The sequence below is a fragment of the Macrobrachium nipponense genome, chromosome 24 (genome assembly GCF_015104395.2).
Source record: "Macrobrachium nipponense isolate FS-2020 chromosome 24, ASM1510439v2, whole genome shotgun sequence".
Classification (NCBI taxonomy): Eukaryota; Metazoa; Arthropoda; class Malacostraca; order Decapoda; family Palaemonidae; genus Macrobrachium; species Macrobrachium nipponense.
Window position 1 is genome coordinate 24,686,922 of NC_061091.1, and position 10,665 is coordinate 24,697,586.

Genomic DNA, 10,665 nt, shown 5'->3' on the forward strand with positions numbered 1-10,665 from the left:
AACTGAACCCAATGAGTATGAATTGTAGGAAATAGGCTATTTGGCGGGAAATACAAAAATTACTGGGGAGCTGTGCCATATGGCACAGGGATTCCTATTTAGGGTTACACACTCAATGACCCAGCAGCTTGGATATCAGTCAAGAGCAAGCATCCGTCGAAGCAATACATCGAGACTTTGACACTCCTCACGAATTGTTTTCGCCCAAGTCACAATGTAATGCCATAATGTCTGATTAAAACGGAGGTTAATGAAAGTCTAGCCATGCGCAATGTTAATTTAACCCCATGACGCTTTCAAAAATTTTACTTAAAACACCTTACATATAGAAGATTGACGCCATCTCGATGTTTGTGAAGTCAGTTGTGTAAACTTCCCTTCTCCTGTGCTAAAAATCTGCAAAATATTTCTACTCATAAACACTGGTAGGTACACTTTCTTTACAACAATGGTAAACGATGATGCCATTCTAACTATGGCCAAGGAAACCTAGCGAATTTTCGGGTTAGAAGAAGTGTGCGCTAGATTATATTGAATAATAATTGGTGAAACGCCAGAGCAAGGTAATGAATTGCATAAATTTACTACTCATTCATGATAATTCATTTGAAAATGTTCGTTGTTGAAAAAGTAGCCAGACACCTGAGACAAATTTAAACGCTTTTGCTGTGGACATTAGCCAAGATGTATTTTCCACGGTTTCCTGTTTTCTTTATTATTATTATTAATTTTTATTATTATTAATTTAGGCACATTACATACAGTGTAATATATATTATAGTGTGTTCCCCCATAGGGCCTCAACCTTTATTTCACTTATTTGCTGGATATCTCTTATCTTTCAGTACAACCACTTCCAACTCCCTCTTTTTCACTGTTTTGTACAGTGAATGGCTGAAAGTGCACTAGTTCTGGGCTAGACAGCCCACATTTCCTGAAAGTCGCCACGACTAGATTGAACTATACATATAATATTTTGTCAGGAATTAATTATTAGATAAAAGTCTACAATTGTCGTAATTATTAACTTATTTTTTTTCTGCTGAAAATGGTTAATCTACTAAACCACCCTACCCATACGTTCCCCATTGGATCGGATCTTCTTGGGGGAGGGCCGACGCTAAGAACCCTACAATTACATACCCCTACATACGAAAGTCCCTACGTACGAAAAATCCAGGTTACGAAGGCAAAGACGATTTTTTTTGCTTCTAGGTACAAAATAATTCAGGTTGTGAAAGGGTGTATGTACTGTGAAGTCCAAAATTCGCCCAGGCTGCCGAGAACAATTTTAAAACTCGCGCGCCACCATCCTCCCGCTCTACCATTGGTTCCTGATGCTAGTCACCACCTTAAGATCCTGCTCTCCTATTGGTCAGCATCTGTCCCATCATGCCTCTATGCAAAGGCGTTCCATGACCATTTTGTTGTGGCACCAGGAATTTGTTCGTTCACATAGATTTTGTGTTAATGTAAATTCGTGTTAGTGATTTTGCTTTCGTTGGACTGTAAGTTATTTTATCATGTTGTGTGTGAACTTAATTACTCACGATATTAGCCATGGGTCCCAAGAATGTTGCTGAAGTTCATGGAGAGAAGGAAGAGGATGCTTTCTATGGAGATGAAGATGGAGATAATCAAGAAGTGTTAATGTTTTCTGCCATTTGTTAATGTGTTTCGTAAAATTTAGTGTTAATGTTTTCTGCCATTTTTTTAATGTGTTTTGTAAAGTCAAGTGTTCATGTTATCTGCTATTTGTCCTTCTCCTCTGTCGCCACTTTCGGACATCGCCTCACTCAAAAGGTAAGGTTCCACATTCTGCTACATACGTACATACATGTACAGTACATACAGTATTTCTTGTACCCTGTACACTGATACACTTTATTTACAGCTACAGTCACGGTTAGGTTAGGTATTGAATAGTCCAAATTGTTGTATTTCATTGTTTTCTGGTCAATTTAGCTTTATTTTAAAATTTACGCTGGTGTTTTTGTAGGGCTTGGAACGAATTAGGCAATTTACATGTAAAACATACTTTTAGATACAAAAAAATCAGGTTACAAAGGCCGCTTCAGAACAGATTAATTTCGTAACGTGAGGTACTACTGTATTTGCATTCTACTTAGGGTATTGAAAAATGTTGCATATTAATGTCCAAGCAATTTCATGGTTTAGAAATCCATGCAACATTGTATACTGTACTGTATTTTATATAAGTAACTTACCAAGGAATTACATTGCTATAAGTTCCTAACTTTCACGGCAGCTTGTAAAAAAATTCTTGCTAGTAATGTAGAGTTTTGGAGTAGGTAACTGACCCTGCCCACTTTTGTTGAAATGGGTGCAAACTGGCTAAAGAGCCTAATTTATTCCTGCTGCTCATAGAGTGTACATAGTTTGGTACCTTTGGTTTAGTTCATTGGGTGGACATTTGCCAGTTTTCGGTGAAGTACTCTTTGTAATTTGGTATTGCTGTTTCTTAGCTTAGCTAGATTTTGGGGTCCCAGTTTTGACAACTCATGTCAGACTCTAGGGCTCATAGTCTTAGGTACATATTGCAGCAAAGGCAGGTCTTGCAGAGGACAAACTTGTTCTCCTGATCTTAATTGCGAATAATGTAGAGTCTGGGATCGGAGGATCAAAGTGAAGTGGAAGACTGTACTTCCTCATTAGCAAGACTGAAGAGAGGCCAAGGTTAGGTTATTGCATTCTGATGTACCTATCACTTTGCCTCTTATAATTGCCTTTTCTCCTCTTCAAAGTCCCTACTTTTCCATCTTCTCCATTACCTGGCTCCCTAACTTCAGAAGCCAATGCCATTGCCGTTTTAGAAGCCAGGGCCTGGCAATGCTTCATCTGGGTGTGATGGCAGCTCAATGGGAACTATGTAATGTAGAAAGATTAGTTTGGTCCTTTGGGTTGCATTTCCTGTTGTGGAAATAAAATCTCCCCCACCCAGTTAGACACGGTGGATTTTTCTTCCTTGATCTGATCATTAGGTACTTCCATATTTCTCGCTCCCAAAATCGGTCTGAGGGAACCTCTGGTAGGTTGTAGTGCATTCAGGGTTTGGTGTAGACTTTTACAATGAGCTTAATTGAGTAGCAGCATCACAAGAGCGATCGTCTTCATGCTTCAACTCTTGTAGAGTTGCAGTTGTTCAGCACTCTAAGTCGTTTTTGGTTACATTCAGCTTAGTTCTCCCCCAAACTCGCATTCTGTACTCGTGAACTGCTCATGCAAGGCAGCACTGATATCGTACGTCTGTCTCCGATTCAACTATTCGACAAACACTCGAGTGTGTACAGTCGTGTCTCCCCTGTAAGGCCCACTGAGGTACCCTCCTGTATGGTGAGACTCCTTGATGAGTAATGAACAGACTACATAATTCCCGCCATTTTCTTCATCCCAACAATGAAAAAGGATAAATAATTGGCCCCAATTAGAAGATTAATATGATGTAATACGTCTCTCCTGATTTTTGAATTGGCCATCTCATACCCCTTGTCTTTCAAAAATGACTTAACGTTACTCAGACCCATATTTCAAATAGGCATATCTGCATCATCATGAACAACTAGTTTGGCTCTTACAACCTGTTTACCCATATAAATCTTGCAAGCTTTTGACATAAAATTCCCCATTTACTGTTGGTGAGCCAAAAGGTGCAATATTGAGTGAAACCTGAATAACTGGTAACTTTAGTTTCCGAGCCAACTAACTAGATATTAAGGTTCACTGGCTTCTTGTATTGAGGAACATTAGGGTTTGGAATGGTTGGCCGCGTGCATACAAAATGGCTGTTACAGTGGGAAGTAGGTTGGGTGTGTGGGGACTTTTCAACCTACACAGATGGAACAGGATATTAATGGGAACAAATTTGAAGGATTATTGAATTAAACTAAGGTTTTTCTTAAACTAATTTATTCCTTAATATTACAGTTCACAACTTAATCTTATCTTATCCTCTAACTAAGCCCAACCACCTAGAAATTTAAACTTAATTCCTTAACCCTAATATTACAACGATACTGTTTTAACTTTTTGATTTTCATTGTGTCGGCAGCTCCTTCGGCAGAGAGCCTCTGGTTGTTCTTTTCCAATTCCTGAATCATTATTTCCTGCGTCAGGTAGGTCCGTAGCCTGGAATCATTGACTTCCCTCAGCGCTGCTGTCTGCTTGCTCAAGTACTGAATTTCCTTTAGTTTATCCTTGATGACAGCCCGTTGTTGCTTGAGGTTCGAGTCCATTTCCCAATTGTGCACCAGTAAAGTCTTCCCCAACTCAGCAGCCATGAAATCTGTAGGCCCTCTGCCTAGCCTGCGTACTTATCACTTATCCATTGGGCTCAGAAAAGTTCAGCACAGGTGAAGGGAAGCCTCAGCTCTAATTCATTCCCATCTACCAAACTGCAATGAAAAAGAAAAAGAAATCAATCACAAAAATTCTCTCACCCACAAGAACAACATAATAAATATAATAAATAAACCAACGAATCCTAAAAATTAGCTTAAAAATTGCCTAACCTAATCAACCTACAACAAAATATAAAAGAACCAGACATTCATTCACACAAACCAGTTTCTTCTAAACTACCACAGCTGGGAATTCAGCTGAAGGCTTATTTATTACAACTTTTTCATTTACACAAGGTTTCTTTTTCTCCCCTAGACTGTTTCCAATGATTTATGTTTTGATTTACATTTGAATTGACTTACAAACTGGTTCTATTCGGTTTGTAATGGGTTTTTTGTGACAAGTAGGAGATTGCTCAAGAGTCTGGAAAATGGAGTTTGGTGTGGCTTGGACTGGTCGTTGGCGCCGTTTTCACATATGAGGCTGTGATGTCCATTGCACAGCTTGCAGTTTCTCTTACTGCTGCATTGTTTGCTACTATGCCCTGAGGGCAGACAGTTAAAGCATTTACAATTAAACATTAATTGGCATTTCTTCGCCACAGCACTCATTTAGAGCAACTGAATGCAGAATGATCTCTGTTGCAAAATTATTGTAAAGGCTCAAGGTTGCAATAGATCTTCCTTCTTTTGTAATGCATAGTCTTCCATATACCTAATAAGGAAGTCTAATGCTTCAAACAACTCGTCCAAGGTATAATCGCACTTGCATAGATAGATACTCTCCAATTTTAGAATATATGTGACCTCGAGATAACTTTTGGTCAATTAGGCTCAATAGCATTCCCTGATCTAACACGGACCTGCTTAACTTCTTAATTTGGTCAATCAACACAGTAAACTCAATGCAAAAATCCTTTAAGTTCATTGTGATTGCATTTAGGCACAAAAATATTGGCTAACTGCCGATGCAGTAGGACTAGCATTTCATGCTTATTTCCATATTTCTCTTAAGTGAAGAGATACTTGATAATTGGCAGCAGTTACACTCAGGGCTTGCACCACCTTGGGCAGCCCCCCACTAAAGATCCCAATAGACATGTGAAGCTGGTCACGTCATCTAGATCAGTGCGCTGATGCATGTGCACGTTAAGCAGATCCTTGAATTTTTTTTTTGTTCATGAAACTTACCTGTCAGATATATATATAGCTGTATTCTCTGAAGTCCGACAGAATTTCTAAAACTTACGACACACGTAGTGGGAGTTAGGGTGGTTAGTACCCATTCCCGCCGCTGGGAGGCGGGTATCAGGAACCATTCCCATTTTCTATCAGATTTCTTCTGTCGCCGGTGTCGTAAACATCTGTTTACACACCTCCGCCTCAGGATTTTGGAAAACTTTTCATATTGCTTGAGTATCCTCTTGACTTTTTGGTTTTTTGATTGGATCGATAGCTTGGCATACGTGATTTGGACTGTTTTTCGAATTTGGCTTAGATTTTTCCCTTAAATATGTCTGGATGTAGTTCGGCTAGCGCCAGGGTGTGTTCGAAAGTGGAATGCAAGGTTAGGCTTCCTAAAGCATTGGTTGATCCTCACACATTGTGTAAAGGTGTAGGGGCAAGAGTGTAAATTTGATTGCGCTGTAATGAGTGTGAAAGCTTGGATGATTTACAATGGAAGACGTATGAATCCTATGTAAAGAAGTTAGAACGTGATAGGATTAGGAGGTCTTCCTCCAGGAGTAAGTCGGGTAGCAGACAGGGTATTAATGTATCCCCTTCTAACCCTCCTTTAGATTTTGTGTCTCCTAACCCTGTAGTGTTGCCTTCGGGCCCTCAAGTGGTGTCTGCGGAGGGTAATGCCCTTTCACTTATTCTGGATTCATTGAAGACGCTTGAATCTAAAGTGCTTGCCCTTGAAAACAGGCAAAATAAGTGCAGTGATAGTGCCCCTAGTGAAGTGGAGGGGGCGTCAGATCGGCCTATAGCGCCTCTAGGCTGGGACCTCTGCCGGACTCCCAGGACTCAGGGAGAGGGCATGTCGAAGGCCGAAGGAGGGTTACGGGGAACCCCCACCCCCACCGATCTGGCGTCCCTTCAGCAGTTCCTGTGGACGCTTCCCAGGCTGCTAAGGAGCGTGCTCGAGCACGTATCCTGAAGGATTGTTTCTCGTCTTCCGACGCGCGTCCTCCCCGACGCAAGGGGTGGGAATCTCGTTCGGATTCGCGACCTTTGAAGAGGACTCTTCAAGAGCTTGACGCTTCACGTCATGCTTTGTCTGAGTGGCATTCTTCTCCGGAAAGCGTAGCTTTTCCGCCCCAGAAGAAGTCTAGGACGTCATCCGACGATGACGCCCTCGAGCGCCCCAGTCGCTCTAGAGCCAAGGCTGTTCCTGGGAGAAGGAAGAAGGCGTCCCCTCGCCCCTCTCCTTCTCACAAGCGCAGCTCGTCTCCGTGTAAGGAGACATCTCAGACGGAGATCATCATTGCGATGCAGCGGCAACTGGACGCTTTACTGAAGCAGAAGGAGACGGTACCTCGTCGAAGGAAAGACGATAGACTGCCTATCAAGAGAACTAAGCAGTCTTCTCCAATGGCTCCTTTTTCGTCCCCGTCTTCTGATTTTTCGCACTCTAGACGTCGTTTTGCTCCCCAGGGTTCGTCTAGAGGTGACGTTAGACGCCAGTTTAGAGAGAGTTCTCTGCATGCTCCTCTCTCTTCCCATAGAGAGGACGCTCGGCGTTCCGACTTCGACGCTTCTGCTGACGACGATTTTGTAGCTGTCGCACGGACTTCTTGGCGTTCGGCCCCTCTTCGACAGGACAGTGTTGACGCTCAACGTTACGTTAGTCGGGCAGTGGATCAAGTTTCTTCGCTGGACGTTCGTAAGGACGCTTCGCGGGACGGTAGAAGAGTCTCTTTGATGGACGCTCCGTTGGACGCTTCGCTGGACGCTCGGTCGGACGCTGATTTGGACGCTCGAGAGAACGCTACGTTGGACGCTCAGATGGACGCTCGTAGACGTTCTAGTAAGACCTCTGTGGACGCGAATGTGGAAGTTCGCTGTCACTCGGATGTTATTCCCGAGACTTTGGCACGTTCGCCTCTAAAGGTGATTCCTGATCCTGTTACTGTTAAGGATCCGTTACCCTCGTCTTCTCTTCATCGTTCAGATAGGAGACTTGGAGCTAAAGGACTTCTGCCTCTTCCTTCGGACTTGCACTCGGGTAGGGAAGAAGGAGAACTTAGCGGTTCTTCGGAGGATGTTGATGAAGAACAACCTGCTACGTCTGCTTCGTCAGATTATCAAGTTTTGGCACGACTACTTCGTGATTCGTTTGGCGATACTTTTCAGCCTGCTGCTCCTCCTTCTCCTCCTTCTCAGTTTTCGTCGTCGAAGACAAGCAAGTCTCCAGGTTTTGTGAAGATGAAGACGTCGTTGTCTACTAGAAGAGCTTTCCGGAAAGTTAACGCCTGGATGGAGTCTAGGAAAGCAAAAGGAAGAACTACTTTCGCCCTGCCTCCGTCTAGACTAGCGGTAAGGCAGGATGTGGTACGAGACAGGCGAGGAATTAGGATTGAAGGTTCCTACGTCTGCTCAAGGTGATTTCGCCAGCGTGGTGGATGCCTCAAGGAGGGCCCTTTTAGCCTCGGCTAAAGTTTCTTGGACGACTTCCGAACTGGACCATCTTTTGAAGGGACTGTTTAGGTCCTTAGAAGTATTCAACTTTTTAGACTGGTGTCTTGGAGCCTTAGACAACCAATCTCGTAAGCCAGACTCGATCAGCTTGGGGGAGCTGTCCAGTGTATTGTCATGCATGGACAAGGCCGTCAGGGATGGCTCAGAGGAGTTAGCCTCTCATTTTTCAGCAGGGGTTCTTAAGAAAAGGTCGCTTTATTGCAACTTCGCGGCTAAGTCTGTCTCTCCCGCACAGAGGACAGAACTTTTGTATGCTCCCTTCTCGAGTCATCTCTTCCCCAAGCTATTGGTGAAGGGATCTGGCAGTGAGTCTGCAGGAGAAAGCCACACAAGACCTGTTGGCTCAGTCTTCGAGACGTCCGGCTGGCCCTTCAACGTCGTCAGGAACCAACCGTTTTAGAAAGCAGAAGCCCTTTCGTGGAGGGACTTCCGCTAGTTCGTCTCCTCGAGGAAGAAGCCTTCCTAGAGGTAGAGCCCCTTCCAAGTCTAGGGGTAAGAAGTGAGAGATCGTGCCTTCAGTCACCGGTAGGAGCCAGGCTGCAGTTGTTTGCAGAAGCCTGGAGAGTAAGAGAGGCAAGACACCTGGTCTCTCGACGTCATAGAGAAGGGTTACAAGATCCCTTTCATAAAGCTGCCACCCCCCGTTGACTTCCACTCCCAGGGACTTGTCCCCATCGTATCCGCTAACAAAGCGAAAGATACTTTTCGACCTGCTCGAGCAGATGCTCGAGAAACGAGCAGTGGAACAGGTTTTAGACCTGGCAACGCCAGGATTTTACAACAGATTGTTTCTTGTACCGAAACAATCGGGAGGGAGGCGGCCCGTCTTGGATGTAAGTCGTCTAAACCTCTTTATAGAGAAGCAGAGGTTCAAGATGGAGACACCTCAGTCAGTTCTGGGGGCCTTAAGACCTGGAGATTGGATGTATCACTCGACCTCCAGGACGCCTACTTTCACGTCCCGATACATCCCCAATCGATGAAGTACCTTCGGTTCGTATTGAAAGGGAAGGTCTTTCAATTCAGGGCTCTTTGTTCGGACTGAGTACGGCCCCTTTTATCTTCACCATCTTAATGAAGAATGTGGCGAGGTGGCTCCATCTTTCCAACATCAGAATCTCGCTCTATCTGGACGACTGGCTCATACGAGCCTCGCAGCAGACCCGGTTGCCTGGAAGGACTTGCAGACGACTCTGTCTTTAGCTGCGTCCCTGGGACTTCTGGTGAACTTCGAAAAGTCACATCTGACCCCAACACGTCCATCGTGTATCTGGGGATTCAGATGGATTCAGTGGGCTTTTCGGGCTTTTCCGTCCCAGGAACGTCAGCAACAAGGCATAGAAAAAGTGTCGGCCTTTTCTAGGGAAGGATTCATGCTCGGTGAGGGAATGGATGAGTCTGCTGGGGACCATTTCCTCGCTGGAGAAGTTTGTTTCCCTGGGAGGCTACACCTCCGACCTCTTCAGTTCTTTCTGTCGGACAGCTGGACAGAAAAGGACAAACTTCGACATGAAGTTAAACATCTCGGAAGAGGTGAAGAACCATCTAAGATGGTGGCTCGATCCGTGGAAGCTGTCAGAGGGCATATCCCTCAAGCTTCAGAACCCCGACCTAGTGTTGTTCTCCGACGCGTCATCCACGGGGTGGGGAGCAACTCTAGGGGGGAGGAAGTGTCAGTACCTGGAGAGGGGAACAGGTAACCTGGCATATCAACTTCAAAGAGCTGGCAGCGGTTCAATTAGCGCTCCAGTTCTTCCAGAACAAAGTCTCCCCGTCGTGTAGTTCAAGTCAACTCGGACAACACACAGCCCTGGCATACTTGAAGAAACAAGGAGGAACACACTCTCGCTCCCTGTTTTCTCTAGCGAAAGAGATCCTACTTTGGGCGAAGGAGAGAGAGTCACAATATTGACAAGATTCATTGCCGGAGTCGAGAACGTCCGGGCAGATCTCCTCAGTCGACAAGGACAGTTATTGCCGACAGAGTGGACTCTCAATCAAGAAGTATGCCAGGAACTGTGGGGTCTTTGGGGATGCCCCTTAGTGGACATCTTCTCAACATCAAGGACGGCGAGACTTCCTCTGTATTGCTCCCCGGTTTCTCGATCCGGGAGCAGTAGCAGTAGACGCCCTTCTATGGGATTGGACGGGCCTGGATCTCTACGCTTTTCCCCCTTCAAGATCCTGGGGGAGGTGATGAGAAAATTTGCAGCATCGGAGGGGACGAGGTTGACTTTAATCGCCCCCTTTGGCCCGCAGCGATCTGGTTCACAGAGGTGATGTTCTACCTAGTGGATTATCCGAGATCTCTTCCGTTAAGGAGAGATCTACTCAAACAGCCCCACTTCGAGAGGTACCACAAAAACCTCTCCGCTCTGAGTCTGACTGCGTTCAGACTATCCAAAAGTTGGCCAGAGCGAGAGGTTTTTTCGAAATCAGTGGCTAAAGCTATCGCCACCGCGAGGAGACCATCATCAATCGCGGTTTACCAATCGAAGTGGGGCAGCCTTTAGAAGTTGGTGTAAGAGAAAAGGAGTTTCCTCTACCACTACCTCTGTGAGCCAGATCGCCGACTTCTTGCTTTATCTGAAACAAGATCTAAAGT